This window comes from Coregonus clupeaformis, chromosome 2, assembly GCF_020615455.1.
Source record: "Coregonus clupeaformis isolate EN_2021a chromosome 2, ASM2061545v1, whole genome shotgun sequence".
Taxonomy (NCBI): domain Eukaryota; kingdom Metazoa; phylum Chordata; class Actinopteri; order Salmoniformes; family Salmonidae; genus Coregonus; species Coregonus clupeaformis.
The window spans coordinates 6,865,325-6,882,090 of record NC_059193.1 but is presented as its reverse complement, the minus strand read 5'-3'; the positions used below and the strand labels follow the sequence as shown (position 1 = coordinate 6,882,090).

General features: G+C 44.3%; 1 protein-coding gene across 1 annotated transcript in view; it reads left to right on the top strand.

The window, feature by feature from the left end:
• LOC121585607 (AF4/FMR2 family member 2-like) overlaps positions 1–16,766 on the top strand; it is a 335,853-nt gene that overhangs the window by 241,150 nt on the left and 77,937 nt on the right. The window lies entirely within an intron of this gene.

Sequence of the window (16,766 nt, the reverse complement as noted above, 5' to 3'; positions counted from 1 at the left end):
TAAGGGATGAATTAAGAATATATACATATATGGACGAGCGATGTCAGAGTGGCATGGACTAAGATACAGTAAAATACAGTATATACATATGAGATGAGTAATGCAAGATATGTAAACATTATTAATGTGACTAAGATACCATAGAATAGTATAGAATACAGTATATACATATGTAAACATTATTAAAGTGGCTAGTGTTCCATTTTATAACCAAATAACAAACACTATTACTAGCTACAGCTCTAGGAGTGGTGTTCTGTTATAGCCAAATAACACTATTACCAGCTACAGCTCTAGGAGTGGTGTTCTGTTATAGCCAAATAACACTATTACCAGCTACAGCTCTAGGAGTGGTGTTCTGTTATAGCCAAATAACAGTATTACCAGCTACAGCTCTAGGAGTGGTGTTCTGTTATAGCCAAATAACACTATTACCAGCTACAGCTCTAGGAGTGGTGTTCTGTTATAGCCAAATAACACTATTACTAGCTACAGCTCTAGGAGTGGTGTTCTGTTATAGCCAAATAACACTATTACTAGCTACAGATCTAGGAGTGGTGTTCTGTTATAGCCAAATAACAGTATTACCAGCTACAGCTCTAGGAGTGGTGTTCTGTTATAGCCAAATAACAGTATTACCAGCTACAGCTCTAGGAGTGGTGTTCTGTTATAGCCAAATAACAGTATTACCAGCTACAGCTCTAGGAGTGGTGTTCTGTTATAGCCAAATAACACTATTACTAGCTACAGCTCTAGGAGTGGTGTTCTGTTATAGCCGAATAACACTATTACCAGCTACAGCTCTAGGAGTGGTGTTCTGTTATAGCCAAATAACACTATTACTAGCTACAGCTCTAGGAGTGGTGTTCTGTTATAGCCAAATAACACTATTACTAGCTACAGCTCTAGGAGTGGTGTTCTGTTATAGCCAAATAACAATATTACCAGCTACAGCTCTAGGAGTGGTGTTCTGTTATAGCCAAATAACAGTATTACCAGCTACAGCTCTAGGAGTGGTGTTCTGTTATAGCCAAATAACACTATTACCAGCTACAGCTCTGGAGTGGTGCTGTTAAGAGGACTCTAGGAGTGGTGTTCTGTTATAGCCAAATAACACTATTACTAGCTACAGCTCTAGGAGTGGTGTTCTGTTATAGTCAAATAACACTATTACCAGCTACAGCTCTAGGAGTGGTGTTCTGTTATAGCCAAATAACACTATTACTAGCTACAGCTCTAGGAGTGGTGTTCTGTTATAGCCAAATAATATTATTACTGGCACCACTGAATATAAATCAAACTAAAACTATAATGCTTTGGAAGAGTAGTGTGCGTTGAACTTGTCTGTAAAGGGCTACAGTAGAGGATATGTTTCCTGTCCTAAGAGACAAGTAAGGACATCGAGTAACAGCTAGAGGACAGAGCAACAAGGTGAGGTAGTGACAGAGGAGGGAGACACAGGGACACAGGGAGTCAGTGTGAATTAATTTGGTTTTCAAGCTGAAAAGTACAATTTGATTTATCTTCTTCACGTTAATCTGTCATCTGGAGATGTGGACTTGGCAGGCTGGGCTGCTCGCCGCTCCTCGCCGCTTGGCAGCCCTCACTTCTGCACAGCTGGCTTTGCGCTCACTCCACATTTTCCAGCCTTTGATATTGATATAGATGTAACTGAAGCCAGCCAAGGGTCCACCACCCCCCGACAGCCCTGTCCACCCAGGCCATGTCCAACTATTGTTCCAAGGCCTGTTCTCCCAGCCACAGGACAAGCTGGCCAAACACTCACACACTGCTCCCACACAGGCCTCCTGCAGACTACCTGCCCTCTACCTGCTGCTCCTGACCACGGAGCAGAGAACAGTCTGTCTTTAGCCTGCCCTAACCCTCCCGGCCCTGGCCAGCGCATGTGGACAAGAGAGGAGAGGAGGAGAGAGCTGGCTGCTGCAGCCTGGAACAAAGCAGCTCATCCTACAGAAAACTGGACTGGAAAGAGCCTTTGATGAAAGAGGAGTGTACAGCTGGAGATCAAAGACAAATAGCTCTGTGGCAGATCAGATCAGATCACAATCTTTGGAGCTTGTTGTTGTGGTGGTAATTTTTTCTTCTGCTTGGTGGAATGCCTGAGTCACACAGTGTGTCACGCTTTCTCTTGGTCACTTGTTGAATAATTGATTGTAACAGTTGCTTTTGTTGGACAGAGTTCTAAACAAATACGGTGTGTCAAATAACCAATGCTTGGGGGGAGAACAAATAAACGCTTCATTTGTTGAAAACCAGAAATATTATGTTATATAAAGGCTGTGCCATTTGGCAAATGACTAGACGCCCTTGTAGGCATTTATTAAAAGAAAAACAACACGTCTTGGCAATGTTGAAGGTATAGGAATAAGGATGAAGCCTATGCCCCTGTCATCGCAGTAGATAAACAGGGTATCTCTGATTCCATCATATGTCAGAGTTTACACCAGAGGTTGGCTCCACACAATCATGTGTAATTCCATCTCAATCCTCCCTGATGTAAGTCTTCTCTATTTGATTTTATCACACAATAATTTTGATTCACTAATTCATGTAGCCAACTCAGGCAATTTTCGGAATGGTTTCAGATAAACAAATGATCTTTAAATGTTAAAAAATCAAACTTTATTGTATTCACTAGTAAGAATAAGAAATATTGTTTTTTTTAAATAGCCAGAATCTCAATTGGTGGGAATGAAATGGAACTAGTCACATCCACTACATTCCTTGGAGTTCTAATTTATGAAAAGTTATCCTGGAAAGATCATATTCAATTTGTCTGCAGCAAAGTGATGAAATCTGTTGGTATAATCTGAAAGATTAGTGTTTTGGTTCATCAGGCTTGCTTCCTAACTCTATACGATAGCTTAATTGACCCATATCTCATTTGCTGTAATATTGTCTGGGCCAGTACATATGACTCCTACCTACACAAATTACTCATCATACAAAATACATTTGCAAGACTAGCCACCTCCTCTAACTACCTGGCTCCATCTGCACCTTTGTTTAAGAAACTCAATATCTTGTCTATTTACGACATTAATGTACGCCAATTATGCACTTTAATCTACAAATACTCATGCCTCCCAGACATTGTTGTCTATCACTTTTCTTTGGTGCAAATAAATACAAATAAAATAAAATATTATCTAAACTAGCCTGCAGCTGACCTCTCCCGGGGCAGAGTGGTGTAGCCTTTGACTGAGTCTGTCTCTCTCTCTCTCTCTCTCTCTCTCTCTCTCTCTCTCTCTCTCTCTCTCTCTCTCTCTCTCTCTCTCTCTCTCTCTCTCTCTCTCTCTCTCTCTCTCTCTCTCTCTCTCTCTCTCTCTCTCTCTCTCCCCCCCCTCCCCCCTCTCTCTTTGAAATCAGGGAGAGTGAGGAAACCCTAATTGGTGTCCAGGCCTCACTCCCCTCCCTAACCTCTGCTGTCAAACACCAGGGTTTCCTTTAACTCATCAAAGCGGTGCTGCTCTCTGCTCATAGCCAGGCAGCTCATTTGGCATGCAGGGTGTGGTCTGTGGTCTGTGGTCTGCCACAGAGCCTAGCGATGCTGAGGCCCTTCTCCTCTCTGAACAGCCAGAACCAGAGTCATTCACAGGGCCCTGGAACCCCACTCCCCCTCACACGCTGGGCCGTAGTCCCTCCCTCTAGCCTCTACAGCTACACCATGCAGCCTGGCCTGCACTGACAGCTCCTCCCCATCTGTCTCTCTTGCCTGGTGTGCACTCGCTCACAGCAGGCTGCCATCTACCTCATCATCTCCCTCCTCTTCAGTTGTGAGGCAGTGGAACCCTGGAATACCTTTGGTATTGGTCTGATCTCAGCGAGAACAGGAAATGTTGTTGCAGCGGAATAGAACAGTAGCTTCTTCCAGACATTGAACATACAACCACTGTGTTTGCGCTGGCTTTAGTTACACTGTTAACTAACTGACTGACTGACTGGCTGACTGTAGCCCTTTGAACTGGGAGTATGGGTGAGTGGGTGTGTCAAAAGGAAAGTAGTGGGCGTTTGGAAAGGAGTGGGTGTGTCGAGAGCGCTCTGCTATAGGTTAGACAGCTTTGATTGAGCGTTATTTACTTTTAGCCCTTTTTCTCCCCAATTTCGTGATATCCAATTGGTAGTTACAGTCTTGTCCCATCGCTGCAACTCCCGTACGGACTCAGGAGGCCTGAGCATTATTTTTTCTTCCGTTTCTTACCACGCAACTACTGTACACTGAGCTACCGTACACTGAGCGACTGTACACTGAGCGACTGTACACTGAGCGACTGTACACTGAGTGACTGTACACTGAGCGACCGTACACTGAGCGACCGTACACTGAGCGACTGTACACTGAGCGACTGTACACTGAGCGACTGTACACTGAGCGACTGTACACTGAGCGACTGTACACTGAGCGACTGTACACTGAGCGACTGTACACTGAGCGACCGTACACTGAGCGACCGTACACTGAGCGACTGTACACTGAGCGACTGTACACTGAGCGACTGTACACTGAGCGACTGTACACTGAGCGACTGTACACTGAGCGACCGTACACTGAGCGACCGTACACTGAGCGACTGTACACTGAGCGACCGTACACTGAGCGACTGTACACTGAGCGACTGTACACTGAGCGACTGTACACTGAGCGACTGTACACTGAGCGACTGTACACTGAGCGACTGTACACTGAGCGACTGTACACTGAGCGACCGTACACTGAGTGACTGTACACTGAGCGACCGTACACTTAGCGACCGTACACTGAGCGACTGTACACTGAGCGACCGTACACTGAGCGACCGTACACTGAGCGACTGTACACTGAGCGACTGTACACTGAGCGACTGTACACTGAGCGACCGTACACTGAGCGACCGTACACTGAGCTACCGTACCTTCTGTTTTTAAGCCAGAGGATGAGTCAGTCGTATTTCACTGTTAGTTTTACACAAATAATGATTGATGATGCGTGTGCTGTTGCTTCATGCGTTGCATGTGGGTTCTTACAGTGACTGTCACCCTGATATTGGCTACTAGGTAGCTACTTCCCACACCGTTGCCGGACAGTAGTGCTTGTCAAGCGGGAGCGAAGGGCACTGTGTCCCAGTGTTGTTGCCGTTCATGCCCTCCCCATTGCGTAGTAGACTGTATGTACTGTATGTCTCAAGGTGACATCTAGATGGTTATCAATATTAGTTATGTCTTGTGTAGGCTGCTTTCCTACTAGAAATAAAATCATGGGAGGGGGAAAAATGGCCACGTTAGCTACTGCCGGGCTGGTGACACTACCGAAATACCTAGTAGAAAGCACCCCAAGTCAACAGGCACTTTGATTTTGTGGCTGTGCTATCTAGAGGAAATGGGTGTACTGGTCGCCGGCTTATCAACTCGTCGTGCAGCAAAATGGTCTTGAGTGGCAACAAATCTGCCCAATTAGCTGATTCGCCCTCCACACACCCACTCCTTTCGACACACCCACTCTCCCATACTCCGGTCGCCATTTTGGGCTGCAGCTACCCATACTTGCCAAGAGCTGCCGTTTGGCTGAAAAGGGGATTACAGATTGTGGCTTTAAAGCAGCAAACAGCAGTAAAAACAATAACAACGTATTCTGAGGGATGGGGCTGGAGAAATGTAACCTCTCCAATTCATAGACAGAGCTATGGATGCAAGGACTGACCATCAATGATATCAACATTATAGTTTTAATCATGTTTTCAGGATATAGAGTGTTTGTTAACATTTACTTTGTTTACAAACATTGGAGTAAAACAAGGTTATATTTTTGGTTTTGATGGCGTACGACAGTTGGACTAAGCTCATGAGGAATTTGTAAGTTATATGCTTCAAGAATAATTGGGTACATATCATTAATTTATAAGTCCAAAAATGTACACTACATGGCCACACCCCTTCAAATTAGTGGATTCGACTATTGCAGCCACACCTGTTGCTTAGAGGTGTATAAAATGGAGCACACAGCCATGCAATCTCCATAGACAAACATTGGCAGTAGAATGGCCAGTACTGAAGAGCTAAGTGACTTTCAAAGTGGCACCATCATAGGATGCCACCTTTCCAACAAGTCAGTTCGTCACATTTCTGCCCTGCTAGAGCTGCCCCGGTCAACTGTAAGTGCTGTTATTGTGAAGTGGAAACCTCTAGGAGCAACAATGGCTCAGCCGCGTAGTGGTAGGCCACACAAGCTCACAGAACGGGACGGTTGCAACACTCACTACCGGGTTCCAAACTGCCTCTGGAAGCAACATCAGCACAATAATTGTTCGTCGGGAGCTTCGTGAAATGGGTTTCCAAGGCCGAGCAGCCGCACACAAGCCTAAGAGCCTAAGATCACCATGCGCAATGCCAAGCCTCGGCTGGAGTGGTGTAAAGCTCGCCACCATTGGACTCTGGAGCAGTGGAAACGCGTTCTCTGGAGTGATGAATCACGCTTCACCATCTGGCAGTCCAACAGACAAATCTGAGTTTGGCGGATGGCAGGAGAATGCTACCTGCCCCAAAGCATAGTGCTAACTGTAAAGTTTGGTGGAGGAGGTATAATGGTCTGGGGCTGTTTTTCATGGTTTGGGCTAGGCCCCTTAGTTCCAGTGAAGGGAAATCTTAACGCAACAGCATACAATGACATTCTAGAATATTCTGTGCTTCCAACTTTGTGGCAACAGTTTGGGGAAGGCCCTTTCCTGTTTCAGCATGGCAATGCCCCTGTGCACAAAGCGAAATCCATACAGAAATAGTTTGTTGAGATCAGTGTGGAAGAACTTGACTGGCCTGCACAGAGCCCTGACCTCAACCACATCAAACACCTTTGGGATGAATTGGAATGCCGACTGCGAGCCAGACCTAATCACCCAACATCAGTGCCTGACCTCACTAATGCTCTTGTGGCTGAATGGAAGCAAGTCCCTGCCGAAATGTTCCAACATCTAGTGGAAAGCCTTCCCAGAAGAGTAGAAGCCCATGATTAATGCCCATGATTGTGGAATGAGATGTTCAACGAGCAGGTGTCCACATACCCTTTAAGGCCAGTCTGTCTGTGTCTATAGAAGGTTTCAGCAGGTTAATTTCTCCACCAGCCTTGAATGAGGTATGACCTGACATACCATGAGCCCAAAGCACAGATGTAGGTAATAGTCCATAAGGAAACAGTCTGCTCAGCAAACTAGATTAAACATGAGGAAATGTAATGTTGAACTGGCTGGCATCAGAAAGGTGATTAGAATATGAAACGTCTCCATTATGTACAGTGGCTTGCGAAAGTATTTACCCCCCTTGGCATTTTTCCTATGTTGTTGCCTTACAACCTTTTTGGGGGTTTTGTATCATTTGATTTACACAACATGAAGATGCAAAATATGTTTTATTGTGAAACAAACAAGAAATAAGACAAAAAAACTGAAAACGTGAGCGTGCATAACTATTCACCCCCCCCCCCCCCAAAGTCAATACTTTGTAGAGCCACCTTTTGCAGCAATTACAGCTGTAAGTCTCTTGGGGTATGTCTCTATAAGCTTGGCACATCTAGCCACTGGGATTTTTGCCCATTCTTCAAGGCAGAACTGCTCCAGCTCCTTCAAATTGGATGGGTTCTGCTGGTGTACAGCAATCTTTAAGTAATACCACAGATTCTCAATTGGATTGAGGTCTGGGCTTTGACTAGGCCATTCCAAGGCATTAAAATGTTTCCCCTTAAACCACTCAAGTGTTGCTTTAGCAGTATGCTTAGGGTCTGATGGAAGGTGAACCTCCGTCCCAGTCTCAAATCTCTGGAAGACTGAAACAGGTTTCCCTCAAGAATTTCCCTGTATTTAGCGCCATCCATCATTCCTTCAATTCTGACCAGTTTCCCAGTCCGAGTCCGAGTCAGATCCTCCTCTCCACCCTCTCCGAGTTGGGTATCTCCGGCGCGGCTCACTCTTGGATTGCGTCCTACCTGACAGGTCGCTCCTACCAGGTGGCGTGGCGAGAATCTGTCTCCGCTCCACATGCTCTCACCACTGGTGTCCCCAGTCTGGCAGACATATCAGTGTGGATGACGGATCACCACCTCAAGCTGAACCTCGGCAAGACGGAGCTGCTCTTCCTCCCGGGGAAGGACTGCCCGTTCCATGATCTCGCCATCACGGTTGACAACTCCGTTGTGTCCTCCTCCCAGAGTGCAAAGAGCCTTGGCATGACCCTGGACAACACCCTGTCGTTCTCCGCTAACATCAAGGCGGTGACCCGATCCTGTAGGTTCATGCTCTACAACATTCGCAGAGTACGACCCTGCCTTACACAGGAAGCGGCACAGGTCCTAATCCAGGCACTTGTCATCTCCCGTCTGGATTACTGCAACTCGCTGTTGGCTGGGCTCCCTGCCTGTGCCATTAAACTCCTACAACTCATCCAGAACGCCGCAGCCCATCTGGTGTTCAACCTTCCCAAGTTCTCTCACGTCACCCCGCTCCTCCGCACACTCCACTGGCTTCCAGTTGAAGCTTGCATCTGCTACAAGACCATGGTGCTTGCCTACGGAGCTGTGAGGGGAATGGCACCTCCATACCTACCCCCCCTTACCCCACCCCCCCCAAAAACAAATATATATATACAGTGGGGAGAACAAGTATTTGATACACTGCCGATTTTGCAGGTTTTCCTACTTACAAAGCATGTAGAGGACTGTAATTTTTATCATAGGTACACTTCAACTGTGAGAGACGGAATCTAAAACAAAAATCCAGAAAATCACATTGTATGATTTTTAAGTAATTAATTTTCATTTTATTGCATGACTACAGTGGGGAAAAAAAGTATTTAGTCAGCCACCAATTGTGCAAGTTCTCCCATTAAAAAAGATGAGAGAGGCCTGTACATCATAGGAACGTCAACTATGACAGACAATGAGGAAAAAAATCCAGAAAATCACATTGTAGGATTTTTATGAATTGTTTGCAAATATGGTGGAAAATAAGTATTTGGTCACCTACAAACAAGCAAGATTTCTGGCTCTCACAGACCTGTAACTTCTTCTTTAAGAGGCTCCTCTGTCCTCCACTCGTTACCTGTATTAATGGCACCTGTTTGAACTTGTTATCAGTATAAAAGACACCTGTCCACAACCTCAAACAGTCACACTCCAAACTCCACTATGGCCAAGACCAAAGAGCTGTCAAAGGACATCAGGGATAAAATTGTAGACCTGCACAAGGCTGGGAAGACTGAATCTGCAATAGGTAAGCAGCTTGGTTCGAAGAAATCAACTGTGGGAGCAATTATTAGAAAATGGAAGACGTACAAGACCACTGATAATCTCAGTCGATCTGGGGCTCCACGCAAGATCTCACCCCGTGGGGTCAAAATGATCACAAGAACCATGAGGAAAAATCCCAGAACCACACGGGGGGACCTAGTGAATGACCTGCAGAGAGCTGGGACCAAAGTAACAAAGACCTACCATCAGTAACACACTACGCCGCCAGGGACTCAAATCCTGCAGTGCGAGACGTGTCCCCCTGCTTAAGCCAGTACATGTCCAGGCCCGTCAGAAGTTTGCTAGAGTGACCATTTGGATGATCCAGAGGAGGATTGGGAGAATGTCATAATGTCAGATGAGACCAAAAATATAACTTTTTGGTAAAAACTCAACTCGTCGTGTTTGGAGGACAAAGAAGGATGAGTTGCATTCAAAGAACACCATACCTAATGTGAAGCATGGGGGTGGAAACATCATGCTTTGGGGCTGTTTTTCTGCAAAGGGACCAGGACGACTGATCCATGTAAAGGGAAAGAATGAATGGGGCCATGTATCGTGAGATTTTGAGTGAAAACCTCCTTCCATCAGCAAGGGCATTGAAGATGAAACGTGGCTGTGTCTTTCAGCATGACAATGATCCCAAACACACCACCCGGGCAACGAAGGAGTGGCTTCGTAAGAAGCATTTCAAGGTCCTGGAGTGGCCTAGCCAGTCTCCAGATCTCAACCCCATAGAAAATCTTTGGAGGGAGTTGAAAGTCTGTGTTGCCCAGCGACAGCCCCAAAACATCACTGCTCTGGAGAAGGTCTGCATGGAGGAATGGGCCAAAATACCAGCAACAGTGTGTGAAAACCTTGTGAAGACTTACAGAAAACGTTTGACCTGTGTCATTGCCAACAAAGATGTATATAACAAAGTATTGAGAAACGTTCTGACCAAATACTTATTTTCCACCATAATTTGCAAATTAATTCATTAAAAATCCTACAATGTGATTTTCTGGAAAAAATTCTCATTTTGTCTGTCATAGATGACGTGTACCTATGATGAAAATTACAGGCCTCTCTCATCTTTTTAAGTGGGAGAAACGTGCACAATTGGTGGCTGACTAAATACTTTTTCCCCCCACTGTAAGTATTTGATCACCTACCAACCAGTAAGAATTCGGCTCTCACAGACCTGTTAGTTTTTCTTTAAGAAGCCCTCCTGTTCTCCACTCATTACCTGTATTAACTGCACCTGTTTGAACTCGTTACCTGTATAAAAGACACCTGTCCACACACTCAATCAAACAGACTCCAACCTCTTCACAATGGCCAAGACCAGAGCGCTGTGTAAGGACATCAGGGTTAAAATTGTAGACCTGCACAAGGCTGGGATGGGCTACAGGACAATAGGCAAGCAGCTTGGTGAGAAGGCAACAACTGTTGGCGCAATTATTAGAAAATGGAAGAAGTTCAAGATGACGGTCAATCACCCTCGGTCTGGGGCTCCATGCAAGATCTCACCTCGTGGGGCATCAATGATCATGAGGAAGGTGAGGGATCAGCCCAGAACTACACGGCAGGACCTGGTCAATGACCTGAAGAGAGCTGGGACCACAGTCTCAAAGAAAACCATTAGTAACACACTACGCCGTCATGGATAAAAATCCTGCAGCGCACGCAAGGTCCCCCTGCTCAAGCCAGCGCTTGTCCAGGCCTGTCAGAAGTTTGCCAATGACCATCTGGATGATCCAGAGGAGGAATGGGAGAAGGTCATGTGGTCTGATGAGACAAAAATAGAGCTTTTTGGTCTAAACTCCACTCGCCGTGTTTGGAGGAAGAAGAAGGATGAGTACAACCCCAAGAACACCATCCCTACCATGAAGCATGGAGATGGAAAAATCATTCTTTGGGGATGCTTTTCTGCAAAGGGGACAGGACGACTGCACTGTATTGAGGGGAGGATGGAAGGGGCCATGTATCGCGAGATGTTGGCCAACAACCTCCTTCCCTCAGTAAGAGCATTGAAGATGGGTTGTGGCTGGGTCTTCCAGCATGACAACGACCCGAAACACACAGCCAGGGCAACTAAGGAGTGGCTCCGTAAGAAGCATCTCAAGGTCCTGGAGTGGCCTAGCCAGTCTCCAGACCTGAACCCAATAGAAAATCTTTGGAGGGAGCTGAAAGTCCGTATTGCCCAGTGACAGCCCCGAAACCTGAAGGATCTGGAGAAGGTCTGTATGGAGGAGTGGGCCAAAATCCCTGCTGCAGTGTGTGCAAACCTGGTCAAGACCTACAGGAAGCGTATGATCTCTGTAATTGCAAACAAAGGTTTCTGTACCAAATATTAAGTTCTGCTTTTCTGATGTAAAGTAAATTAATTACTTAAAAATCATACAATGTGATTTTCTGGATATTTGTTTTAGATTCCGTCTCTCACAGTTGAAGTGTACCTATGATAAAAATTACAGACCTCTACATGCTTTGTAAGTAGGAAAACCTGCAAAATCGGCAGTGTATCAAATACTTGTTCTCCCCACTGTATATATATATTGTAAAGTGGTTGTCCCACTGGCTATCATAAGGTGAATGCACCAATTTGTAAGTCGCTCTTAATAAGAGCGTCTGCTAAATGACGAAAATTTAAATGTTAAGTCTCATCTGATCAGAGTACCTTCTTCCATATGTTTGGGGAGTCTCCCACATGCCTTTTGGCGAACACCAAACGTGTTCACTTATTTTTTTCTTTAAGCAATGGCTTTTTTCTGGCCACTCTTCTGTAAAGCCCAGCTCTGTGGAGTGTACGGCTTAAAGTGGTCCTATGGACAGATACTCCAATCTCCACTGTGGAGCTTTGCAGCTCCTTCTGGGTTATCTTTGGACTCTTTGTTGCCTCTCTGATTTAATGCCCTCCTTGCCTGGTTGTGAGTTTTGGTGGGCGGCCTTCTCTTGGCAGGTTTGTTGTGGTGCCATATATTAAATTTTTTAATAATGGATTTAATGGTGCTCCGTGGGATGTTCAAAGTTTCTGATATTTTCTTATAACCCAACCCTGATCTGTACTTTTCCACAACTTTGTCCCTGACCTGTTTGGAGAGCTCCTTGGTCTTCATGGTGCCGCTTGCTTGGTGGTGCCCCTTGCTTAGTGGTGTTGCAGACTCTGGGGCCTTTCACGACAGAATGCCTCAGAAAATAGCCAGTCCAGTTAATTTAAATTAAGGGAGCAACTAAATACAATGGCTATTGGCTGAATTGCTTTGAAATTGAAAAATTTAAATGGAATGGAAAAAGTTTTCAATATATACTGTGCCTTCAGAAAGCATTCACACCCCTTGACCTTTTCCACATTTACAGCCTGAATATAAAATTGATAAAATTGCGATGTTTTGTTATTGGCCTATACACAATACCCCATAATGTCAAAGTGGAATTGTGCTTTTATAAATGTTTACAAATGAATTAGAAATGAAAAGCTGCAATGTCTTCAGTCAATAAGTACTCAACCCATTTGTTATGGCAAGCCTAAATAAGTTCAGGAGGAAAGATTTGCTAAAGCAGTCACACAACTTGCATGGACTCACTCTGTGTGCAATAATAGCGTTTAACATGATTTTTGAATGACTACCTCATCTCTGAACCCCACACATACAATTATCTGTAATGTCCTTCATTCGAGCAGGGTATTTCAAACACAGATTCAACCACAAAGACCAGTGAGGTTTTCCAATGCCTCGCAAAGAAGGGCACCTATTGGTAGATGGGTAAAAATAAAAAAAAGCAGACATTGAGTATCCCTTTGAGCATGGTGAAGTTATTCATTACAATTTGGATGGTGTATCAATGCACCCAGCCACTACAAAGATACAGGCGGCCTTCCTAACTCAGGAAACCACTCACGGATTTCACCATGAAAACAAAGGTGACTTTAAAACAGTTACAGAGTTTAATGGCTGTGATAGGAGAAAACTGAGGATGGATCAACAACATTGTAGTTACTCCACAATACTAACCTAATTGGCAGAGTGAAAATAAGGAATCCTGTACAGAAACAAGGCACTAAAGTAATACATTTTACAAAGCAATTAACTTTTTGTCCTGAATACAAAGTGCTATGTTTGGGGCAAATCCAATACAACACATTACTCAGCCAAACTCCCCAAATTTTCAAGCATAGTGGTGGCTGCATCATGTTATGGGTATGCTTGTAATCGTTAAGGACTGGGGAGTTTTTCAGGATAAAAAATTAACGGAATGGAGTTAAGCACAGGCAAAATCCTAGAGGAAAACTGCTTTCCACCAGACAATGGGAGATGAATTCACCTTTCAGCAGGACAGTACCCTAGATCACAAGGCCAAATCTACGCTGGAGTTGCTTACCAAGAAGACAGTGAATGTTCCTGAATGGCAGAGTTACAGGTTTGACTTAAATCTGCTTGAAAATGTATGGCAAAACTTGAAAATGGTTGTCTAGCAATGATGAACAACCAGTTTGACAGAGCTTGAAGACGCTTGAAAAGAATAATGGGTAAATATTGTACAATCCAGGTGTGAAAAGCTCTTAAAGACTTACCCAAAAAGACTCACAGCTGTAATCGATGCCAAAGGTGTTTCTAACATGTGGGATGAGGGATGAGAATACTTATGTAAATTAGATATTTCTGTAAATTAGCAAACATTTCTAAAAATATGTTTTCACTTTGTCATTATGGGTTTTTGTGTGTTGATGGGTGAGAGAAAAAAACAGATGGAACCATTTTGAATTCAGGCTGTAACACAGCAATGTGTGGAATAAGTTAAGGGGTATGAATACACTATTATATTTTTTCCCCTATATTGGGCTATCAACAAAACCGATGCGTGCGCAACCGTGGAGTTGTGGTTGGCTTAGAATCAAAGGATACAGTTGACAACATGTAAACTATATTTTCTCTGCTAATATTTATTGAAAACATCAATACATTTGCACAATGAGTACTTGTTGTCTCTCAAATACATTGTTACAGTGGTTGGTTGGTTAGCTAGCTAGCGAATTTGTCATCAAATCAAAATTGATTTGTCAAATGGGACGAATACCTTACCGTGAAATGCTTAATTACAAGCACTTAACCAACAATGCAGTTTTAAGAAAATAGTGTTAAGAAAATATTTACTAAATAAACTAAAGTAAAAAAATAAAAAAATAAAGTAACACAATAAAATAACAATAACGAGGCTATATACAGGGTGTAACAGTACCAAGTCAATGTCCAAACTTTTGACTGGTACTGTATGTACGGTCACTGTGGGGACGACGTCGTTGATGCACTTATTGATGAAGCCGGTGACTGAGGGGGTATACTCCTTAATGCCATTGGATAAATCCTGGAACATATTCCAGTCTGTGCTAGCAAAACAGTCCTGTAGCGTAGCATACATGTCATCTAACCACTTCTGAATTGAGCGAGTCACTGGTATTTCCTGCTTTAGTTTTTGCTTGTAAGCAGGAATCAGGAGGATGGGGGAGAGCTTTGTATGCGTTTCTGTGTGTGGAGTAAAGGCGGTCTAGAGTTTATTTTCCTCTGGTTGCACATGTGACATGCTGGTAGAAATGAGGTCAACCGGATTTAAGTTTGCCTGCATTAAAGTCACCTGCCACTAGGAGTGCCGCCTCTGGATGAGCATTTTCTTGTTTGCTTATGGCCTTATACAGCTTGTTGAGTTCGGTCTTAGTGCCAGCATCGGTTTGTGGTAGTAAATAGACGGTTACGAAAATATAGATGAAAACTCTCTTGGAAGATAGTGTGGTCTACAGCTTATCATGAGGTACTCTAGCTTAGGCGAGCAATACAGTGAGGGAATAAAGTATTTGATCCCCTGCTGATTTTGTATGTTTGCCCACTGACAAAGAAATGATCAGTCTATAATTTTAATGGTAGGTTTATTTGAACAGTGAGAGACAGAATAACAACAAAAAAATCCAGAAAAACGCATGTCAAAAATGTTATAAATTGATTTGCATTTTAATGAGGGAAATAAGTATTTGACCCCTCTGCAAAACATGATTAATACTTGGTGGCAAAATCCTTGTTGGCAATCACAGAGGTCAGACATTTCTTGTAGTTGGCCACCAGGTTTGCACACATCTCAGGAGGGATTTGTCCCACTCCTCTTTGCAGATCTTCTCCAAGTCCTTAAGGTTTCGAGGCTGATGTTTGGCAACTCGAACCTTCAGCTCCCTCCACAGATTTTCTATGGGATTAAGGTCTGGAGACTGGCTAGGCCACTCCAGGACCTTAATGTGCTTCTTCTTGAGCCACTCCTTTGTTGCCTTGGCCGTGTGATTTGGGTCATTGTCATGCTGGAATTCCCACCCACTACCCATTTTCAATGCCCTGGCTGAGGGAAGGAGGTTCTCACCCAAGATTTGACGGGACATGGCCCCGTCCATCGTCCCTTTGATGCGGTGAAGTTGTCCTGTCCCCTTAGTAGAAAAACACCCCCAAAGCATAATGTTTCCACCTCCATGTTTGACGGTGGGGATTGTGTTCTTGGGGTCATAGGCAGCATTCCTCCTCCTCCACACACAGCGAGTTGAGTTGATGCCAAAGAGCTCGATTTTGGTCTCATCTGACCACAACACTTTCACCCAGTTCTCCTCTGAATCATTCAGATGTTCATTGGCAAACTTCAGACGGCTCTGTATATGTGCTTTCTTGAGCAGGGGGACCTTGCGGGCGCTGCAGGATTTCAGTCCTTCACGGCGTAGTGTTACCAATTGTTTTCTTGGTGACTATCGTCCCAGCTGCCTTGAGATCATTGACAAGATCCTCCCGTGTAGTTCTGGGCTGATTCCTCACCGTTCTCATGATCATTGCAACTCCACGAGGTGAGATCTTGCATGGAGCCCCAGGCCGAGGGAGATTGAAATTTCTTTAGTGTTTCTTCCATTTGCGAATAATCGCACCAACTGTTGTCACCTTCTCACCAAGCTGCTTGGCGATGGTCTTATAGCCCATTCCACCTTGTCCCTGACATCCTTGGAGAGCTCTTTGGTCTTGGCCATGGTGGAGAGTTTGGAATCTGATTGATTGATTGCTTCTGTGGACAGGTGTCTTTTATACAGGTAACAAGATTGGGAGCACTCCCTTTAAGAGTGTGCTCCTAATCTCAGCTCGTTACCTGTATGAAAGAGACCTGGGAGCCAGAAATCTTTCTGATTGAGAGGGGGTCAAATACTTATTTCCCTCATTAAAATGCAAATCAATTTATAACATTTTTGACATGCGTTTTTCTGGATTTTGTTGTTGTTATTCTGTCTCTCACTGTTCAAATAAACCTACCATTAAAATTATAGACTGATCATTTCTTTGTCAGTGGGCAAACGTACAAAATCAGCAGGGGATCAAATACTTTTTTCCCTCACTGTACCTCGAGACTTCCTTATTATTAGACATTGTGCACCAGCTGTTATTGACAAATAGACACACACCACCACCCCTCATCTTACGTAGCTGTTCTGTCCTGCTGATGC